Below are 23661 nucleotides of genomic sequence, written 5' to 3'. Positions count from 1 at the left end.
TTTTTATCATTTTTTTATTTTTCAATTACAATTGACATACAATATTAAATTAGTTTCAGGTTTACACCCCAGTGACTAGATATTATAAAATTTGCTAAGTAATCATTTCAAAAAATCTCATACCCATCTGACACCATGACTATAGTTGTTAAAATATTTCGTAAGCTGTACTTTTCACCCCCACAACGCTACTATAACTACTAATTTGTACTGCTAAATCCATTCACCTTTTTCATCTATTCCCCCAACCCTCTCCCATCAGGCAACCATCAAAATGTTCCCTTTATCTATGAGACTGTTTCTTTTCTACTTGTTCATTTATTTATTGACATTTTATTGTTCATGTTTTTAATCTGTTTTCTTCTTTTTCTTAAAAGAAGACCCATTAACATTTCATGTAATACTGGTTTGATGGTGATGAACTTCTTTAGATATTTCTTATCTGTGAAGCTCTTTATCTGACCTTCAATTCTAAATGATAGCTTTGCTGAATAGAGTAAAGTTGGTTGTAGGTCCTTGCTTTTCATCACTTTGAATATTTCTTGCCACTCCCTTCTGGCCTGCAAAGTTTCTGTTGAGAAATCAGCTGATAGTCATATGGGTGCTCCCTTTAAGGAAACTAACTGCTTTTCACTTGCTGCTTTTAAGATTTTCTCTTTGTCTTTAAACTTTGACATTTTAATTATGATGTGTCTTGGTGTGGGCCTCTTTGGGTTCCTCTTATTCTGGACTTTCTGTGCTTCCTGGACTTTTATGTCTAGTTCTTTCATCGGGGAAGGGAAGTTTCCTGTCATTTTTTCAAATAGGTTTTCAATTTCTTGCTCCCTCTCATCTCCTCTCGCATCCCCATGATGTGAATGTTGGTACACTTGAAGTTGTCCTGGAGGCTCCTTACACTATCTCCATGTTTTTGGATTATTTTTTCTTTTTGCTGTTCTGATTGGGTGTTTTTGCTTCCTCATATTCCAGATCACTGTTTTGATTCCCAGTGTCCTCTACTCTACCATTGATTCCCTGTAAATTAGTCTTCATTTCAGTTAGTGAATCCTTCATTTCTGACTGGTTCTTTTTTATGGTTCCTAAGTCCTTCTTCATGCTGTTGAAGTTCTCATTAAGTTCCTTGAAGTTCTCAGTAAGTTCCTTGAGAATCCTTATGACCATTGTCTTGAACTCTGCATCTGGTAGTTTACTTGCTTCCATTTCATTTAGATTTTTTTTTCTGGAGATTTCTCCTGTTCTTTCATTTGTGACATGTTTCTTTGACTCTGCATTTTGACTGCTTCCCTGTGTTTGTTTCTATGTATTATGTTGAACTGCCATATCTCCTTGAGTTGATAGAGTGGCCTTGTGTAGTAAGTGTCCTGTAGGGCCCAGTAGCACAGCCTCCCTGGTCACCTGAGCTGGACGCTTCCAGGTGTGCTCATTTGTGGTCTGTGTGAACTGTCCTGTTGTAGTTGAGTCTTGATTGCTGTTGGTGTCACTGTGAAGGATTGATTCCCCAGGCCAACAGGCTGTGAGGACCAGTTGCAACTACAGCAAAAGAGCTGCTATGCAGGTGTTGACCCTATGGAACAGAACTTACTTCAGTGGGACTTTGGTGCTCACTGAGTGTGCCCCTTGAGTGTGTCATTCTTGGAGGTAGTTGGGTTGTAATCTAGCATGGCCTGAAGCTGTCTTTTGGGTACACAAGTTCTGGGGCCTTCTGGAAGATGCAAAGTCAGCCACTGCCTATGCCCTGCCTGGGCCCACCTGGAATGAGCTACTGAGCGATCTGCAGATGGCTGCTACTTGGAGGTGCCCAGGAGAGGCCAAGCTGTGAACCAAGGTGGGCTGCTGCTAGGGCCAAGCCTGGGGCCACTTAGCGAGAGGTACAGAGCACACTGAGGCCAGCTGCTGCTTGTCTGAGAGACTTCAAGAAAGTCCAAAGCATGAACCAAGAGAGGCCAGGTGTATGGAAGAGCCACTGGAAATGGCTCATGCCCCAGTGTGAGGCAGGCAGGAGGCAGCCAATCAATGATTCTCTCTCATCATTGATGTTTCTCTCTCTCTCTCCCTCCCTTTCTCTCAGAAATCAATAAAACTATATTTAAATGAAAACTTCAGAGAATTGAGGCTCAGAGATTTTCAGGTGAACTGGGTTTCATTTATGTAGATTAGGATAAATGAGTCTGACTTCAGCTTAATACCCCAAAATAATAATTAACTCTGATTTGTGATGTCGTCTATATACTATACAACTTCTGCTTTGACACCACAGAGGAAGAATATCTTGATAGAACTATGCTAACTTTGGCTTAGAAAGACAGATTTAGACAATATTTTATGTTAACTGAAATCTTTTTTATATTTCTGAAACTTGGTGGAGAAGCTGAGCTAAATCTGCAATGCTTAATAAGCTTAGCTCCTTCACTCTAGTCTGACCTGCCCATTTTTTGTTTACTTAAGATATTAAAGACCTCAATAAATATACAATAGCCAGTTGATTATAAGCTTTGACTATCTGTATTTATAGAAACATTACAACACTTTATTTGGAAGAGCACCTGGTACATGCATTCATTACCTTCTGAGAGGATTTGCTGAGTCACTTGATTCTGTTTGTGATACTTCAGGACATTTAGAGAACTTAAACATTATTCCTATGAAGAACCTCAAAGCTATAATTGTGTTCCACAAGCACATTTTTTTACTGCTACATTCAAATCTTAATTTCCATTCATGAACTCTTCTGACATTTTATACCTATTTACCCAAGACAAGTCAGATTTATGAGAATCAGGTAATCTCTCCCCTTTATTTTTCTCCCAAGAGCTGTTAGTATTTTATTGCAGTTTTATATTAATAACCATCCTAATTATTTTAAACTTTTAATTTAATTTTTTCTATCACCTTTTATACCCTCTATGCCCTTTTCCAGCTCCACCCATCCCTCACCACCCCCGCACATTTTTCTAATCATTTGACCTGTTGATATTGTACATTTGTTATTGCAGATCAAAGATAATGCTAAAGAACACAAGTATTTCACCCTTTTTAGAAGCATAAAAGCCCTTGCTGTAATGGAAGGCCCTCAGAATAAAGAGTTTCTGGAAATTATAATAGCTAACACTGACTGCTGAGTGCCAGGCAGTGAGTGTTCTGAGTACTTTACATGTACTCACTCATGTTGTCCTCACAAAAACCATTTGGTACTGTAATTGTCCTTATGAGGAAATGGGAGTACAGAGAATTTAACTGACTTGTCCAAGGCTACCACCCAGCTCCTGAGTGGCAAAGCAGGCAACCTGACTCTAGAGTCTGTGCTCCTAACCATTAAGCTATAGTCCTCTCCCAGAATAGTAAGAGAAAGAAGGTGGGTGGGCATGAGGGCAATCTAAGCAAAATTCTACCTTTGAAAATGGCATTTAATTAAATAGGTATTACTATCATCCTTGGCAGTTATGTGAATTTTGTAATTCTTCAAAGAATCTATTTTATTCTCCCAGGATATGTGTGTAATGTTTTTCCTTTTGCATTATACATATTAAATCTTACATGGATATTTTGATTCGTTTTTATGAAATTTCAATTGTTCTTCATAGCAATCACTTCTCTATAATATATCTAAAATATATCTTATATGTTTATACCTGTTATAAAAAAATATTAACAATGTATCTTGGCTACTACAGCACCAAACAGATCTTCCCCATAGTGCTGTGCCTTCCCAGCTATAGGTAGAGCAAGGAAAGAAAAACTTCTGTTTAAAATTAATTTTGCTAAATATAGCAAGAAATCAAAGATGTTTCTTCTATTTTTCCTTAACTGTGAACATTTTAGAAGATATCAAAATCTCTTTTGCATCAAAATTGACAAGATCAAGTCTAATCTGTTGCTAAATTATAATCCACCAAAACCCTAATGGAGATAAGCAAAACTAAGAAAATTGATGCTAAAATAACTCTAATTAGCCTGTGCCTTAAGTTAAAGCAAGAAAAAGAAACAATTATGCTGCTATTATATCTAAAGAAGTTTTTTTAAATTATAGTTTAATCTGTGAAAGGTATTCATTATTTGTATATGTGAAAGGTATTCATTATTCAATATATATATATATATATATATATATATATATATATATATATATCCATAGGGCAGAAATCTCTAGGAAGAGTAATATGCCCAGGTCAGTGTGACTCAGTTGGTTGAGCATCATCCCATGTACTGAGAGGTCACAGGTTCTATTCCCAGTCAGGGCACATGCCCAGGTTTTGGGTTGGATCCCCAGTAGGGAGTGTACAGGAGGCAGCCGATCGATGTTTCTCATTGATGTTTCTCTCTCTCCTTCTCCCTTTCTCTCTCTCTCTCTCTAAACCAATAAGAACATATAAAAATGTAACTAGGACACCCTATAGTAAGAGTCACAAAATAAGACTTCTAATCTGAAGGTAAAGTTAAAATGATGTTGGATTCCTTTCTAATCTTAATTTCTTAAATTAGAAGGCTTGCATTCTGCCTACCTCACCCTTACTCCCCACCATAATATCCTTAAAATGAACAGGAGGATAATAGCATTTTCCTGGGAAGTCTATTGCCAGGGATACAGGTTTCATGAGTGAGAGTCAGTTTCACAAAAGGCTGCCTCCTTTGATCCTGGGAAGTTTAAGGATGAGGAATAAATGGTTACATTTTCTGCCTCTTTCCCCAAAAGTGAGTTTGGAGACAAAATTCTTAAGTTAAACCATCCTTTTCAGGCTTCAAATTCTTGTCCTCCCCTCTTTCTCTTGAACACTGTTTACTGGTGTTCTGGGTGTTAGAAATATAAAGATCAGCCCTAACTGATTTGGCTCAGTGGATAGAGTGTCGGCCTGCCGACTGAAGGGTCCAAGGTTCAATTCCGGTCAAGGGCATATACCTTGGTTTCGGGCACATCCCCAGTAGGGGGTGTGCAGGAGGCAACTGATCAATGTTTCTAACTCTCTATCCCTCTCCCTTCCTCTCTGTAAAAAATCAATAAAATATATTTTTAAAAAAGAAAGAAAGAAATATAAAGATCAGTCAGACTTGGCACTGCCCTCAAGCAGTTTCCAACTTCAGCAGAGTGTGTTAGGCTCAGTAGTGGAGGGAAATATAGGACTTTGTGGGGCTCACAGAGTAAGAAGATCTAACTAGACTGTGGGAAAGGAGGCCATAAAGAAAAGATTCACAGAAGTAACCCAAGTTGAAGGCAGGTGAATAGGAGTTAGCTAGTTGAGGAATGGCAATCCAGGCAAAGTAACCAGTGTGTCTGAAGGCATTGTGGATGAAGCAAAAGGCACACTGTGGAAGTGACAGTAGATTTATATGAGGGGCCAGATAATAAAAGATTTTGTGAGTTTTGAGAATAATATTCCAAGTCCTTAAATTTGAGTCAATCTATGTATATAAAAGCCTACTATGCAAATTGTCCCCTCGGGCCTTTGACCGGGAGACTGGGAGTTTGATCACTTGCTGTGATGTGCGCTGACCACCAGGGGGTGGCGCAGAATGAAGGAAGGCCCTGGCCGTCAGCCAGCAGCCAGGGAAGGAAGGCCCAAGCCAGCAGCCAGAAGGCCCCGATCGGCCCTGATTGCCAGCCAGGCCTAGGAACCCTACCCATGCACGAATGTGCCTCTAATATTTAATAATTCAAAGCAATTAAATTTCACTCAAATTTATTTGTTAGACAACTTATTCTGTCAATAGTGTGGAAAAAGACTTGCATGGGGCTCAATGGAAGGAAAATGCTCTGTTAGAAGGCTACGAGATGACCCAGGCCAGGAGGGAAGTCATCTTGAAATAAAGCAGAGGCAATGGAATAAAGAATAAGATAAGAAGGAGATTAAAGTGGACATTGTAGGAATAAGTGAAGTTGGTGTTTCAGTTGTCCATTGTCCTAAATTTAATTGGCATACCAACAAGGTTGCAGAATATATGATCAATATAGAAAAATCTATATTTCTATACAGTAGCAATGAGAAAATTGAAAATGAAATTAAGAAAACTTCCATTTACAGTAGCACCAAAAAGAATAAAGTACTTAGAAATAAATTTAACAAAAAGTAGTTTTATACTCTGAAGACTATAAGACATTGTTGAAAGAAATTAAAGAAAACCTAGATAAAGGGAAACATCTCGTATTAATGGTTTGGAACATATTGTTAAGATAGCAGTATTTATGAAATTGACCTACATAGTCAATGCAATCACTATCAAAATCCCAGCTGACTTTGCAGACATGGATAAGCTGACCCTAAAACACATATGGAAATGCAAAGGTATTAGCCAAAAAATCTTAAAAATGAAGAACAAAATTGGAGGACTCACACTTTGTGACTTCAAAATTTGCTATAAAACTACAGTAATCTGGACAAGTAGTACTGGCTTATGAATAGATGTATAGATCAATGGAATGAAATTGAGGTTCTTGGGGGAAAAAACCCTTAGATTTATGACCCATTGATTTTCCACAAAAACAAATGGGAAGAGGATAATTTTTTCAAGAAATGATCTTTATCCACATGCAAAAGAATGAATCTGGACTGCTCACATCACCCACAAAAATTAAAATGAACCAGACTTAAATATAAGAGCAAAAACTGTAAAACCTAGAAGAAAACATAGGTATAATTGGATTAGTCAATATTTTGTTCCATATGACACCAAAGGCACAAACAACAAAAGAAAAAATCAGACAAATTGGACTTTATCAAAATAAAAAACTTTTGTGCTTCAAGGGATACCATCAAAAAAGTGAAAAGACAACCCACTGAATGGGAGAAAATTTTTGTAAATCATATATCTGATAAGAAACGTATCTAGAGTACATTTTAAAAACTATTATAACTCAATAATTAAAAGTCCCAATTAAAATATGGGCAAAGAATCTAAAATAGACAGTTCTACAAAGAAGATATACAGGGCAGATAAGCACATAAAAAGTTGTTGAACATCCTTAGTCGTCAGGGAAATGCAAATCTAATTCACAATGAACTATCACTTCAAACTCACCATGATGAAAAAAGACAGATAATTACAAGTGTTGGCAAGGATGTGGAGAAATTAGAACACTCTTATAATACAGGTGGGAATATAAAGTGGTGCAACCACTTTGGAACAGTCTGATAGTTCCGCAACAATGAAACAGAGTTACCATATGATCTTGAATTCTGCTCCTAGGTACCCAAGAGAAATGAAAACATATGTCCTTAAAAAACTTGTACATGAATGCCGGTAGAAGCATAATTCATAATTTTAGGGGCAGAAATAGAATATTGGGGACCAGCTAGAATTGTGAGAAATGTAAATCATGCTCTGTTAACCATAAATGTTTTATTCTGATTAAAGAAGACACATTCTAACCTGGCTGGGAGCTTACCTGGAAATGCAGCCCATCCTCCCCATTGAGAGCTGCCTATTATCATGGGAAGATTAACAACTTTGTTGCAGAAACCAGAATCGCCAGCCCTTTGAAGACCCCCAGCCCTTTGCATATCACTAGCCCTTTGAAAATCCCTAGCCTATATTACCTGTTAACTGCCCATTTAGCATACCATTTTACCTACTTTCCCATGTAATCTTTGTCCTTCTACCCAATATAAACAGCTGACTTATGGAAAGAAGGAGAGCAGATTTCTGTGAATGACCAGCTGCTCTCCCATACTGCCGGCAGTATTGGAATAAACGCTCATATATGATTCAACCCTGTCTCTGCTTAATTGGCTCAAGTAGTGACAGCACGAACCCATTGATTGTCTGGTTACAATAATAGCCCAAAAGTGCCTTATGGACAATGTTTGTTTCCCCTTCCAATTCATACATTGAAATCATAACCCCCAAAAGTGATGGTATTAGGAGTTGGGGGCCTTTGGGAGGTGATTAGGTCATAAGGGTGGAGTCATCATGGATGAAATTAATGACTTAATAAAAGAGACCCTAGAGAACTCTCTTTCGCCTTCTGATATGTGAGGATATAGTAAGAAGACAGCCATCTCTGACCCAGAAAGCAGGCTGGCACCAGATAGCAAATCTGCCAGGATCTGAAACTGTGAGATACAAATATTTGTTGTTTAAACCACCTACCTATTCTATGGGATTTTTCTTGTACTGGCCTGAATGGCCTAAGACAAAGCATAAACAACCCAAATGTCCATCAACTGATAAATGGATAAACAGTGGTATTGTAAATGCAGTATATACATACAATGAGACATCATTTGATAATACAAAGGAATGAAGTATTGATATATGCTGCAACATGGATGAACCTTGAAAACATGCTAAATGAGTGAAGCCAGTTACAAATGACCACATTGTATGATCCCATTTAGATGAAATGTCTAGAACAAGAAAATCAATGGAGACAGAAAATATATTATTGGTTGCCTGGGGGTGAGGTGTGAAGATTGGGAAATGGCAGTTAAGGGGAATAAGAAGGATAACCAAATTTGATTATGGTGATGGTCACATAACTCTATGAATATACTAAAAGCCATTGAATTTTACACTTTAAATGGATGAGTAGCTCAATGAAGCTGTTTAAAAAAACTTAGTGAAGTAAAAAAAAACCCTAGTGAAGTAAAATAACAACTGGTTTATTACGCTCACAATTTTGGGAGTCAGGAATGTGGGCAGGGCACACAGCAGGAACAGTTCCTAGCTACTCCCCATGACTGGATCCTAAGCTGGAGTGACTTGACTGGCTAGAATTGTCTGGTATGGCTCAACTCAGGTCATAGGCATTGGTATGCTGGAACCAGCTTGGAAACTAGGAAAGCCAACTGCACAGCCCAACTCCACCATCAGTAGCATGACCTGATAGCTGTAATTGGTCATGGTGGGAGTGTTTACACCACACAAATGGGAAATACTACAAATCAAGATTTCCTCATTGGAGTGTTAAAGCGAAGTACAAAGAAAAAAACCCACACTGATTTCAGAAGCCTCTCTAAAAAATGCCTGTAGTTGTTTTGTTCTTTGTTATTTTTCTTTGTTTCCAACTAAGATCTTAACAGAAGGAACAAGCTGTTAGCATGAAGGAGGTGTTAATAAGATGGCAGAAGGAAAATTAAGACTAGAACATCCTCATGCTAAAATCAGGCAGGCCTCTACCAGCCTTGTTTTCCATGTGACTATCACCATGTGACATGCTCTTTCAGAAAAATAAATGACAGTAGCACTTTTGGCTAACAGACTGTTATGCATGTAAACACAGAGATTTAAAACCATACCTTCAGCCCTGACCTGTTTGGCTCAGTGGATAGAGCGTCGGCCTGCGGACGCAAGGGTCCCAGGTTCAATTCCGGTCAAGGGCATGTACCTTGGTTGCGGGCACATCCCCAGTAGGGGGTGTGCAGGAGACAGCTGATTGATGTTTCTCTCTCATCGATGTTTCTCTCTATCCCTCTCCCTTCCTCTCTGTAAAAAAATCAATAAAATATATTTAAAAAAAAACAAAACAAAAAAGATACCTTATTGAAAAAGACCCTGTAATCGGTGCCTGCTGTGTGCTGGCCTTTGTGGGTTCTGTACTAGTAAGCAGGTGCACACATGGAAAAAGGAAGTGAAGTAAGTGGCAGAAAGCATGTGGAGGGAGGAGTGTGGTTGTGTGTGCTGTTGTTTTGTTTGTTTTCCTGTTTGGTGGGTGTAGTTGGATACTGTTTGATTATTTTAGATTGAAGGAATCTGGGAAAGAAGTTCTTTGTACTCAAATAGCAACTTCAGATAGTACAGATCAGCGATTTCCATTCCCTTTCATCTCATGACTCACATAAACTAATCATACTAAAATTCTGTGGCTTACCAAAAAATATATTTTTTGCTAATCTGACAAAAAAAAAAGGTATAATTTTGATTCAATCACACAAGATGGCTATTGTTGTGTTGGCTGTTGTCATTTTATTATTTGACAATTGAAGGGAAAAGAGGTCAGTGTCCCTGACTAAACAGCCAGGTATTGCATGTTTTAAAAATCCTTGTGGGAGGCATGGATAATTGGAGCAGACTGACAAATCTCAGAGGGCAGGATGGTGAGGAAGATGAGAAGAGATCAACCAAAGAATATTTTAAAAAGAAATTCTTGCAGCATACTGGTTGAAAATTGCTAGTATAGATCAAATAGCAATTGTTTTCCAGACAGACACTTTATAAGATTACTGTGGACAGAATTTCTTTGTCTTCTAATTGGAATAGTTTTATTACTGATGTAGACTAAATTGCTGTGTTCTTCCTATTTTACAGTTGGTTGGGATTAGATAGGCTTTAGAAAGAAAAGGGTTTAAAGCACCCCCATCAATAATCTATAATAATAAAAGCATAATATGCAAATTGACCGAACGGCCAAACAGCGGAATTACCATCTGGACGACCTACCAGACGACCTTCTGGACGAAGCCAGGGCTGCGAGGGCGGCCGAGGCAGCCGTGCTGCAAAGGCCTACTCTTGTGCAGAGAGCCTCTAGAAACATAAGAGTCCAACCCCCTTTAATTTGCTCAGAATCTGTCTGATTTAATCACTTCAACTCACTGCTGCTAGTGACCTAACTGGACCTTCCTCGAACCTTAATATGTATGGCTTTAATAAATTTAGAAAATACTATAGGCTACTATTTTGGATGGTAAAATTTTATCATTCTATTAGGCAAGTTGTCTGAGGTAGGAGTTTAACGGAATTATTAAGTTTTCTCCCTTATCTCATGCAACCAATGGCTAGAGGGTTTTTTCCACTTTACAAGAAAATCAAGTCATTTCCTGGTGGTGTATTGCCTCAGGATAAAGTACCTTGGCTTACTAGACCTTTCATGTTCTTGACTTTGCTCATCTCATCTTGATATCACACACACATACCACACATACACACACACACACACCCACACCATATACCACACACCTCACACACCATGCACACACACAACACACATCACATACCACACTAAAACCACACACCACACATACAATACACACACACACACACACCATGCACACACACCATGCACACACACCACATAGCACACTCACACCACATACCATACACACACACACACACACACACACACACACACACACACACACACATCACTAGGTGCCAGTGTACTCTTCAGCCAGTTTGTCTGACACGCCCTGCAATTTCAATTCCAGGCTTTCAAACTTGCTGTTCCTTTTGCCAAGAACACTTCTCTCTCCCTCTCCCTCTCGGCTTCTCCCCTCCCCACCTTCTAAAATAACTTTCTTGAATCTATGAGTCTTAATTTATTCTTCACTTCCAATTTTTGTTTACATCAGGTGTGCCACCTTTGTGCTCTGAAAATGCTCTGCACCCCCCTGCCCCCCAATGATGGCACATAGGTATAACTGGCTATATTTAGTTTACCTATTTGTTAATAGCTTCTTAGGTAGGATCAGTCTGTTTAATTCACCACTGTATCCCCAGCTCCCAGCACCATGCATCCTAAATAAGAAATATTCAATACAAATTTTTTTTTTTTTGAAGAATGAGAAAACAAAGGAACAAAGGGCTTCTGAATGCTTTTAGCCAACCAGAATATTCAGATAAGACCCAGGTGCCTGTACTTATCGGTCTCATTCTTCTTGGCTGTAGCCACCAACTGGCACCTGCTTTTCTATGAGGGGAAGAGTCTCTCAGTAATGGAGCTCCTGTAACAGGACCCCGCCACGCTGTGGATGAGCACATCTGCAGACCCTCTGTCACTGCCATGGGGACTTGCTGCCTTACACACGGGTCATTCATTGTAAGACGGCATATTTTGTTGCAGGATGAAGGTACCAAATAGACAATAGCTGTGACAATAAGACACCCAACACAGTACCCTTTACAGCTTCATTGTTTCATAGATGTGCTGATAATTCTGATAAAACCCAGGGGGCCTCTAGCAGCTCATCAGGATCTCAGCTGGCAGATCTTCTGTGGAGGTTGATGCCCCCACCACACTGGTTTCTTTCCTCTGACGCGTTCCCAGGGAGGGGTGTGAATGGGGGGCTCAGTAACTGTATTGTCTGCACTCTCCAGCTCTGCCAGGGACTTCACTGTCAGCTTCTGCCCTTTTCTGCCTCACCTCACCCCCCACCTCCCACCGATGCAAAATCATAAAGTGTTTTGGAAATGAAAAGTTGTTCTCATAGGAAAAGATTAGGGACCTTTGAGAACCAGAATTGGGTAAGTCTGGGATAGGGCAATTGAACTGCTCTATTGAAAATAGAGTTGCTGAAGATTCTTTATCTGAACATTGTTCATATTTAGTTTAACCCAGTGGGTTAGAGCATCTGGCTAAAAGAACAATGATTAATGCTGTTTGCCGATTACTGTTACTGCTTTTCTATCTGGTATCAGGACATAGGCCTCTCACCACTGTAAGACCAATTTTTTTTTTTTTTTTTTTTCAGGAAAGCATGCTGGTTTTGAGGGAGATGTTTGGTCAGGGATAGAACATCAGTTTCCCAAATCTTGGATTCCATAGTTGTTTCTGCTGTGTGGCCTCAAATATAACACATGTCCATTTCAGGCCATTAATATCTTTCTGTAAAATGATCTCTTTGTGTAATTATAGGGGAGTTTATGAGGAATGGAAGAGACTAGATAAAATTACTTACTTTAAAATAGATAAAACATTTTCTTGTAGTGTGTATAATTGAAACACATGTATATTTTGCCATCTCCTGGTACTAATATATGGTCACAGAAAGCTTATTAAATTGATCCTATTTCTGCCTTGACTGGTTTGGCTCAGTGGATAGAGCATTGGCCTGTGGACTGAAGGGTCCCAGGTTCGATTCTGGTCAAGGGCATGTACCTTGGTTGCGGGCACATCCCCAGTAGGGAGTGTTCAGGAGGCAGCTGATTGATGTTTCTTTCTCATGGATGTTTCTAACTCTATCCCTCTCCCTTCCTCTTTGTAAAAAATCAATAAAATATATTTTTAAAAATAAATAGAAAATAAATTGATCATATTTCTAATTCTGTATTAATCATAACAAGGTCACATTGAAATAATCTAGTGATTAGTCACCATAATAAAACTGCCATTAATTGAGTGCTTTTCACATGCCTATAGCTGTGCTACATGCCCATTCTATCATCTCATTTAATCTTCATAACAACCCTGTGAGGTAAGTACTCTAATTCCTGTTTTCTCTCTATGAGAAATTGAAGCCCAGCAAGGTGAAGCCACTCGGCCAAGGACTCACTGTTAGTAATGGACACAGCCAAGATTCAAACTCTGGTTTGACTCCAAAGCCTGTGTATATATTCATCACCCCTGCACTGTTCTAAGCATTGAATTTAGCTGGAGAGAAATTTGTTAGTATCCTGATATATGAACATAATAATTTTGACTTCTGGAAATTTGCTACTGATAGCTACACAGGAATCCTTCTGCTTAAAAATGAAGTATTTTGCCCTAGGTGGTTTGGCTTAGTGGATAGAGCGTCAGCCTGCAGACTGAAGGATCCTGGGTTCAATTCCGGTCAAGGGCACATGCCCAGTAGGGGGCATGCAGGAAGCAGCCGATCAATTATTCTCTGTCATCATTGATGTTTCCCTCTTCCACTCCCTTTCTCTCTGAAATTAATAAAAATATATTAAAATTTTTAATACTTAAAAGAAAAAAAGCATTTATATTATACTTTGTTTTCTAAGTTTTCTACTTATTTAAAAATGCTTACTCCTGCGATGGGTCAGTAGCTCTCCAACGTGGAGCACTAGTCACCTGGGAAGCTTGTAAACATGGGAATACCCAGGGCCCCATCCCAGATCCACTGAGTCACATTCCCTGTGGGTGGGGGCCAGGCATCTGATGTTTAATAAGCTTCCCAGGTGATTCTGACACACATAGAAGTTTGAGCATCACTGAGGTATGTGAACAGTAGGAGGGTTATTTTTAGGAATGATAATTCTCAGGTTTGTAGATTTACTTAGGACCTCACAGGAAATTTGTGAGTGACTAAACTACAATGCATAAATTCCAAGCCATTATCCTATCTAAATGTATAGAATAATTCTCAATTGGCAACATCAGTGGTATGACCTCATGTAATAGAATTTATTATCTCCTTTTTTTTCCTGTTGAAAGATTGCTTATTAATGATAATAGCTAGCACTCAGATTTATATATGCTGAGTCTTTTTCATTTGGCATGTGAGAAATGATGATTGTATTTCCTGAAATCACTATTAATAAGATCTCAAGGAGTTTAAAACAACAACTGTTCGGACTCCAAATAAAGAATCACAAAATCCCAAGATTAAAATCGTCATATACAGCCATATGTTACTTGAATTCTCCTTTATGGCATCTCCACCAAGTGGCTGAGTGGCCTATTTCTGCTAGATAGCTGGCACTTTCTGGCAACAGTCCATTCCGTCTTAGAAAGTTCTTCCCCTTACTAAGCTGAACTCTATTTTTCTAGAGCTTTTGGTCCTAGTTTTAACCCCTCATCAGAACTTCTTACTCAAATCTGTTAAAACCTTTGCTCAAGGAAGTAACCCCCTGATGGCTGTGTTCTGGAAGGTCTCAGGATGCCTTGTTGTTTGGTGTAAGCTGTGTGCTCCATGGCCAGGCCACCTGTCAGGCTATTGTCTGTATAGATGAACTTAGAATTGCAGGCTTAGATGAAATTCATGATTCATTTTTAAAACATTTTTTAGTAATTCTATATGGAGATATTTATTTGGGGTACTTAAATATAGAGTACAAAAGGCCAAAGAAATGGATGTGATCTTATACTTTGTCAAAGTATTCTAAGTGTTCCATTTTACATTCATTTCATTAGCATAGTGTTGGATGTAGCAACCGGATTAAGAGTTTTACACATCGCTTTCTAAGTTGTTCAGAACTTTCTAAAAACCTGATGGTTGTCAACAGGTCTCTTCTAAGTGAGAAATATAATGTATCTCGGCTTCCTTTGATTCATTTGCTTTTTTGAGGCTCAAAAGGAAAAGAACATTTGTGTCCTCATTGCCAAAAAAATTCTGGGATGAAAGAAACTTTAAGACACGAATTTCAGATGGAAATGACACTGAATAGTAACATAAAAGAGACATTGCTGTTCAACTATAATTTATGGCAAAGGTCAGCTATGCATCCAAGAGCCAGTCTGTTCTCTGATATAATTTTCCTGGGGACAGAATGAAAGAAGAGCATTTTCCTCTATTCCCACTGATGCTTCCAGACTTTTGCCCTTCTATCATGGATCATCTTTCCTGAAATTATTGTGATCTCTTTTTGTCACTCTTAGCCTAGTCAAGATATTTCTCCACCACCTCCTTAGCATCAGGTTCTACTTACACTCACTGCTGACATCTTCAACATTCACATTGAATCTTCAGATGTAAAACAAAGTACAAGCAAATTCCCAGGTCTGAGTCAATTGTATTTATTTTATAAGAGACGAATATGAAGTTATAGACATGTTCTGACAACTGAAAAACACTGTGGGAAATTCTATATCTGCTTTAGTATTAAGGGATTGAATGACATTTGAACTAGAATAATACATGTCTTAAAGTCTGGTTTTTGGAAAATTATGTTGATTTGTATCACTAAATTTTCTAGGGTTAACTCCCATAGAAATTAACAGATAAAGTGCATTAACAGTGACTCATAATTAAGAATAGCAGCAACTGAAAATTATGACCAACTCACAGCACTGCTGGTGCAGTGTTTCGGACAGCCTTCTGTCTGAAAATTGTAGGAATTCTAACTATCTGCCTCTGCTCATTAACTGTGGGAGCGCAGCAGCCTGCCAAGTATTGTGTGGCTGCCAGTCCTCCTCTTGGAATTCTTAGTTAGAGTCTTCGGTAAACCAAGGCCAACTTATGTATTAGGCACAGTAGGCACAGTGCCTAGGGCCCAGAATACTTTTAAGAGCCCTCAAATGTGTCTTAATTTCCTTTAAAATAAAAATAAAATAATGAGTATATAATAATGAATCTGCCTGGGTTATATATGTCTTTATACCAATGTAGTCATAAAATAGAATTGTGTGTGTGTGTGTGTGTGTTGTGTGTGTGTGTGTGTGTGTGTAGGAAGGGGTCTACAAGGGTAAAAGTGCCTGGGGCCTCCTAAAATCATGTACGGCCCCGTGGTAAGCTCTAATACTCTGTTAATGTAGCTCATAAATACAAAAATTGAATAGTTCTTAATAATTCACAAAATATAGCATTTAGTGTTATATGAAATTCTATGGAACTGCTTGTGTGTGATCATAAGAACTAAAGAAAGAACCTGTATTTTAGTATCTGGAATGGGGGACCCTCATAGTCCGTCCACCCATAAGCAGAGGCCCATACTTTGATGATCATAGCTCTCCCCCACAGATCCCTGCTCAAAGTCTAGTTCAAAGTGTAGTCCAAAGCAGCATACATGAATTTGTTAGAAATACATACTCTTAAGGATCTGCCCTGGCCGGTGTTCCTCGATGGTTAGATGTGTTGGCCTGTGCACCGGAGGGTCTCAGGTGCGATTCCCCATCAAGGGCATGTACCTAGGTTGCAGGTTCCATCCTTGCGCACACAGGAGGCAACCAATCAATATGTCTCTCTCACATCAATGTTTCTTTCTCTCTCTCTCTCTCTCCCTCCTCCCCCTCCTTTCCACTCTCTAAAAAAAATCAATGTAAAAATATCCTCTGGTGAGGATTAACAAAAACCAAACAAAACACTTAATCAGAATGTACGTTTTTACCAAAAATCCTCAAATGATATGTATACATGGGGAAATTGAGAAGCAATTTCAGTTTCAGAAGGATCTATACCTAGGGAGTACCCTGCATTCTAATAAAGAGGACTTCTTCTTTATAAGTGATGTGATTGAGAAAAAAAAATCCTTTATCAACAACTCTCCCCTAAAAAATGAGTAGTTCAGATCCCATAAGAAGCAGAGGAATCTTCTAACAAATGTGTAAAATGCGCTCATAAAAAGATAGTAAGAAAACTATAAATCTCTTAGAAGAAATTACAAGGAAAAGTTTTGTGACATTGGATTGGTAATGATATCTTGGCTCTGACACTGAAAGTACAGGCAACAAAAGAAAAAACAATCATTTTGGATAACATCAAAATGTAAAAGCTTTTGTTATCAAAGGGCACTACCAACAAAGTGAAAAGGCAACCCATACAATGGGAGAAAATATTTGCAAATTATATATGTAATGAGTTAATATTCAGGATATATAAAGAACTCCTATAACTAAACAATAACCTCAAAACAACTCTTACAAAATGAGCAAAGGACTTGAATAGACATCTCTCCAAAGAAAATATGCAAATGACTAATAAGCACATAAAAGATACTGAATATCACTAGTTGTCTTAGTCCCTTTGGGCTGCTATAACAAAATAGTACAGGCTGGGTAGCTTATAAACTGTGAGAATTTATTTCTGACAGATCTGGAAGTTGGCAAGTCCAAGATCAAGGTACTAGTATGGTTTTGCTCTGATGCAACCAGCTTCCGGTTCACAGATGGCCATCGCTGTCTTCGTATGGTGGGAAGGGCTAGTGATCTCTGTGGGCTCTCTTTAGTAAGAGCACTAATCCCATTTACAGTGGCTCTGTCCTCACAACCTAATCACCTCCTAACGGCCCATCTCATAATACCATCGTTTTTAGGAGTCAGGATTTCAACATGTGAATATTGAGGGGACACAAACATTCAGTGCATAGCACTAGTCATTAGAGAAATACAAATCAAAATCATGAGATACTGCTTCTCACCCATTAAGATGGCTATTATAAAAACAAACAAACAAACCAACAGAAAATAATATGTTGGTGAGGATGTAGAAACATCTGAACTTTTGTGCGTTGCTAGTAGGAATGGGAAATGGTGCTGCTGCTGTGGAAAGCAGTATGCTGATTGCTCAAAGAATTAAACATAGAATTACCATATATCCCACTTCTGGATATATACTCAGAAGAAGTGAAAGCAGAGATTCGAACAGCTATTTCTACACCCATGTTCATAGCAACACTATTCACAGCCAAAGATGGAAGCAACCCAAATGTTCGCCACCGATGAATGGATTTTAAAAAGTGGTATATACATACCGTGGAATATTATTCAGTCTTAAAAAGGAAGAAAATTGTGACACATGCTACTACAACAGGGGTGAAATTGGAAGACATTATACTAAATGAAATAATCCAGTTAAAAAAGACACATACTGTATGATTCCATCTTTATGAGCTATCTAGAGTTGTCAAATTCATAGAAACTAAAAGTAGAAATGGTGGTTCCCAGGGGCTGGAGGCACGGGAACATGGGGAGTTGTTTAAGGGGTATAGAGTTTCAGTTTTGCAAGATGAAAAAGTTCTGGAGATTGGTTGCACAACAATGTCAATATACTTAACACTACGTAACCATACATCTAAAAATGGTTAAGAGGGAAATTTTATGTGTCTTTTACCTGTTAACGAAAAAAAAAACATTGAAACCTGTAAAGAATTTTAGTGAGTTTATTTGAGCCAAAATGTCGACATATGCCAGGAAGCAGAACCTCAATGAATTGAGATAATGCTCCGGAGAATGCAGGGTTACATCTATATTTATACCTTGAAATCAAAGAAAAGGGACGTAGGTGAGTTACATGAAATCCATTGAGGGAGGTGGGACAAAGCAAAGCGGGGAAACCTCTGGGATTGGGTGAAAAGTTAAATGATGGACATGTGCTTCTCTTACAGAGATAGATACAGGATACTTTAACGTAATTAACAGTTGACAATTAACTTGATAACAATAACAATGAAGGAATGTCCCAGTGCCATTTGTTGTGCCCTGAGGGGTCCGGGTAAAAAGGAAGTTACAAGTTACCCAGACATCTCACAGACATCTCACAGATATGTTATCTTAGAGGCAAAAAGGCAAATGGGCTCAGGAAAGAAGATCTAAGTTGATCTTTGTCAGGGAAGATATCGGACTAGGACATGACTACCCACTATAACCTGTTTGTAGTTAAATATTTAATTTTCAAACCATCCTTTGTGGTTATTTCAGGTCTCTGAGTTTGCAAGACGGCCACGTAGGCCTCCCCTGAGCTTGTCAGGTTAGCATGTGGCTCCTTTCTTTCACATACCAAAGTTTTTATAGAAGGACAGTAAGACTCAAATCAAGGCATGAAGAAGACCCTGCCTTTAGACTTACGCACAGACGTAGAGAGAGTTAATGTTTTATAAAGGCTGGCATGTGAGGCAATTGACACAGGGACAGTGCAAGGAGGGTTAGGGATGCTTTGTGTGAAGCTGGAGTTCAACTACTATTGCACTTCTCAGATCCTGTGACTGGTCTCAGAGCCAATCCTTTAGCCTCAGTTCCTGTGGTGCATTGGACATTCCTATACTCTCATCATAGGTCCTGGAGAAGCTGGGTCCAACAGGCCAGAAGAGCCCAAAAGCACACAGGGTAGTTAGTGTTACATGACTCCTTCACTCTAAGACATTGATTTCTTATTCACTACTAGAGGCCCGGTGCATGAATTTGTGCACCAGGGGTTCCTCAGCCTGGCCTGCGGGATTGGGCTGAAACTGGCTCTCCAACATCCCCCAAGGGGTCCCAGATTGCGAGAGGGCACAGGCCAGGATGAGGAACCCCACTGGTGCACGATCGGGGCGAGGAGGGACTCAGGAAGTTGGCCAGCCAGGGAGGGACCACAGGAGGGCTCCAGGGCGTGTCTGGCCCATCTTGCTCAGTCCCAATTGGCCGGACCCCAGCAGCAAGCTAACCTACTGGTCGGAGTGTCTACCCCCTGGTGGTCAGTGCATGTCATAGTGAGTGGTTGAGCGGCCTTAGCAGATCATTAGCATATTATGCTTTGATTGGTTGAAGGGCTGACTGGACACTTAGCATATTAGGCTTTTATTATATAGGACAGTAATTAACAATACTTATATTTTACTGTTTACAAAGCACTTTTGCAATAATATCCTGGGATGTTTAGAATTTTGCCTCTTATTAAAGATTATTGTTTTCTCCTCATGTTTATAAATGGATTGCATTTCTTCACACTTCCCAAATTTGTTTTACTTGGGTTTTTCACAGAATTTGAAATTTGGAATAAAGAGTACTCTGAGAGAACTTAGAGAGTAAACTTAAGAAAGTGAAATCTTTCCATTGTAATCTAGCTTTTCAGGACATGAAGGCAAATGAGATGCCTCTTGTACTCCCTTTGAGAAGGGTGGATGCCACATCCCAGTTAAGAGACTTCCAGAGGGAACTTCAGAAAGCCAAACCAGGATCCTAGTTGATGAAAGGCATTTTTAAATAGTAAGTGAATTGGCTCTAGTTTATTTGCATGAAAAAGATTAGCTAAGCTATTTTAAATAAATGAGGTTCAAAAACTCAAAAGGACAGCCCTCACCTGTTTGGCTCAGTGGATATAGCATTGGCCCATGGACTGAAGGGTCCCGGGTTCTATTCTGGTCAAGGGCACGTACCTTGTTTGCAGATTCCCCAGCCCTGGTCGGTGCATGCAGTAGGCAACCAATCAATATGTCTCTCTTACATTGATGTTTCTCTCTGTCTCTCCCTCTCCCTTCCTCTCTCTCTAAAAATCAATGTAAAAATATTCTTGGGTGAGGATTAACAAAAACTGTAAAAACAAAACTCAAAAGGACAAAAATCACAAGTAAAAAGCAGGGTGTTTGAGGATAATCACAGCTGAGGTTTCCCAGGTATTACCTCATTTTATTGCACCTCATAGATGTTGCATTGTTTATAAAGATTACCACTAACTTTATTATGATAATAGCTTTATTTTGGTGATCTGAAACTGAACCCATTATATCTCAAGGTATGCCTGTACTCTATTTAAAAACACACAAACTCATTGATTTTAATATAAGGGAAGTAGCTAAGGGCATGAGGATAACCAACTATCTCTTCTATGAGAACCAATGTAAGAAGAATAGCTTGTAAAGCACCATGACACTGAAAGATGCTGACAAGCAGAATACTGAGACCAGGAAAAAGATCAAAGCCATAACCAAAGATGCCACTTCAAGTGATCATAAAAACTCTAAATAAGGATGGCAATTGTTTTTTGGCTGATTTAAATTTTAAGAGTTCAAAGTAAATTCATATATATATTAGAGGCTCAATGCACAAAATTCCTGCAAGAGTAGGCCTTCCTTCCCCTGGCTGCCAGCACCAGCTTCCTGCTGGCACCAGGGAGTTTCCCTCGAAGAGGGAGGCCCCGCCCACTCACTGCAGCCTGCTGGTGGGTGGCCTGGGCCTCCCTCTTCCGTCCGATCATTGGGCTATGCCCAGGCCCCTGACCAATCGCATTGCACCCGCCTTGGCTGGCCTGGCGCCAGTGGGTGTTATAGCATGGTCCCGGATAGTTGTCTGGATGGTCATCCTGCTGTTCGGTCGTTCGGTCGATTTGCATATTACACTTTTATTACATAGGATACACACACACACACACACACACACAATTAGCTTTTGCCTTTATTTTTAAAAATAGCTTTATATCTCTATAACTTATTTTTATAAAAAAATTGCAAAATCAAAAAAACAAGAAAAAACAAAATAAATATTAGCTGTAAAACCCGGAGTGAATCTCTGTTGGTATAACCCAACATTTATAAAAATTCTGTGTTGTGTTTTGAGTGTCTCTGTTCCTATCCTTGTTTGCCCCCTTGTGGCCATGATACGAAGAAGCCAAGAGCCAGGCAGCAAAAAAGGAGAGAAAAGCAAAGGGCCTGGATAATAAACAGGTCACCTCTCACTTTCACGGTATTTTCCATAATTAAGATATATGGATCTCCTTGAAATCTATATGGGTCAGGGTCTTGGCCAGAAATACATGGGAGACTTGAAGGGGTGACTGTAAATTTTTTTTTCATTAAACTTTCTTAGAAGTATGGGCAGTGGTAAGGGAAACGGAAAGGGATGTCCTACTGATACCTCCCATGGCTGAACCCAACTGGAAGCACCCAGAGGACAAAGGAAACCAATCACTTATTTATTTACTTAAACTATGTTTTTATTTATTTCATAGAGAGGAAGGGAGAGGGAGAGATGGAAACATCAATGATGAGAGAGAACCATAGAATGGCTGCCTTCTGCATGACCCCTACTGGAGATCGAGTCTGAAACCTAGGCATGTATCCTGACCAGGAATCGAACCCGTGAGCTCTTGGTTGAACCAAGTTTTTGCAGTCCTTCACAATCCACCTTCCAAGGCACAAAGCAGTAAAGGTCAGAAAGTGGATCTGGCTGGGCAAACAGAGCAAGTCCAGTACGAAATCTTTCTAACATAGTTCTTTACAATTACAAGTTTCTTTTATAAGGTACGAGTCCAAGGGCTACATTCTGGAATAATTCTTGTATAATTTTTCACTGAATATCTATGCAATTCCTGGGGGAAGAAAACAGATGAAACTTCACGCTACCTGAAAACATTACTTAGGCTTCTCTCCTCCATCTAATGACTGTGGAGGTATAAGTTTTAGGGGTTCAAAACATTGGGTACTCTGGTATAAGAGTGAGAATAAGGTAGGGGGAAAAAGAGAAAGGCAGAAATGGGGATATAGAGAGCTCAGTTGCTGTTTGCTGTTGGTCTTCATCCACCCTTGCCCCACATAGAAAGTAAACTTCTCAGATCCTACGTGGGGTATTGAGACCAGCACTGATTATTAGTCAGACTAAACGGGTGTCTAAGACACCAGCAAAGCAGGATCACCAAAAATATGTGAAAGAAAATCAGAACATTTGGGGAGGAAGCTATTTTTATCCCAGCATATTTATAAATGTTGTATCGTTTTAGAAAAGCGGAATGTTATTTCATACTTTAGCATAGTTTTGATGATTGCTGGTGGTGGGAAGGGTTATAGCACATGAAAATATTTTTATAGCAGACTTGCTCCTTCCAAAGACCAAATGTGAAAAAAATGGCTATCTTCAAAAGACTTAGGGAATGTTCTCCTAAGAGGCTGTTGCTGATGTTCAGGAGAATAGAGTACTGACCCCCCCCCCCGCCCCCACACACACACCTTCCGGGCCAATATAGCCAGGGAACCGGTTATATTCATCTCCATTTGACCCCGTCTGGGGACCACCATTCCTGTGCCCTGATAAATGGTGGGGGATAAATGGTGATGGAGACTTGACTTGGGGTGGTGAACACACAATACAGTGTACAGACAGATGATGTGTTGTGGAATTGTGCATCTGAAAACTGTACCCTTTTGTTAACCAGTGTCCCCTCAATAAATTCAATAAAAAGGAGAAGGAAATGAAAGGCTTGCCGATCTCTGAAATCTCCGGCTTAGCCCCAAGATCAACATCGGCAGGTGTACCCCCTCCCCACAACGTTGTTATGCTCACCAAAAAGCATCCGAGATAGGACGAATGGTGTAGTGTCCGATAAATGTCCCCCAACTCTTTCCCTTTTCACCAGAGGCAACCCTTAGTAAATAGTTTACGTGTTTTTCCAGCTATTTTCTCTGTAGAGACATTATCTCTCTTGAACACACAAACGGGGGCCTTTTCATCTCATACGTCTTGGGGAATCTCTAGAAGTTCTTTTAAACGTTTTTTTTCCTGGATCTACGTCTTCCGAAGCCTTCGCCTCATTTGCAGACACGACTTCAGATCCTTGGCCCGCTCTGTCTTATCCTCCATTACTCCCGTGTGGTCCCAAACCTCGGTGGTTG

At 39.4% G+C, this 23661-nt stretch overlaps 1 protein-coding gene across 6 annotated transcripts in view; it reads left to right on the top strand.

Annotated features, from left to right (window-relative positions):
• Positions 1 to 13083, top strand: part of KATNBL1 (katanin regulatory subunit B1 like 1) — an 86980-nt gene extending 73897 nt beyond the window's left edge. For 5 of the 6 annotated variants that reach the window (XR_008556152.1, XR_008556151.1, XR_008556150.1 and 2 more), the window contains exon 13: positions 7345 to 7686. The gene's annotated coding sequence lies outside the window, so the exon portion shown is untranslated. Of the gene's footprint in view, positions 1 to 7344; positions 7687 to 13063 lie in introns of those variants that run through there. The other variant, XR_008556149.1, reaches the window with a different exon arrangement.
• The last annotated feature ends 10578 nt before the right edge of the window (positions 13084 to 23661 follow it).

This window comes from Eptesicus fuscus, chromosome 5, assembly GCF_027574615.1.
Source record: "Eptesicus fuscus isolate TK198812 chromosome 5, DD_ASM_mEF_20220401, whole genome shotgun sequence".
In the NCBI taxonomy this organism is placed as follows: Eukaryota; Metazoa; Chordata; class Mammalia; order Chiroptera; family Vespertilionidae; genus Eptesicus; species Eptesicus fuscus.
This window is presented reverse-complemented; position numbering and strand designations above follow the sequence as displayed.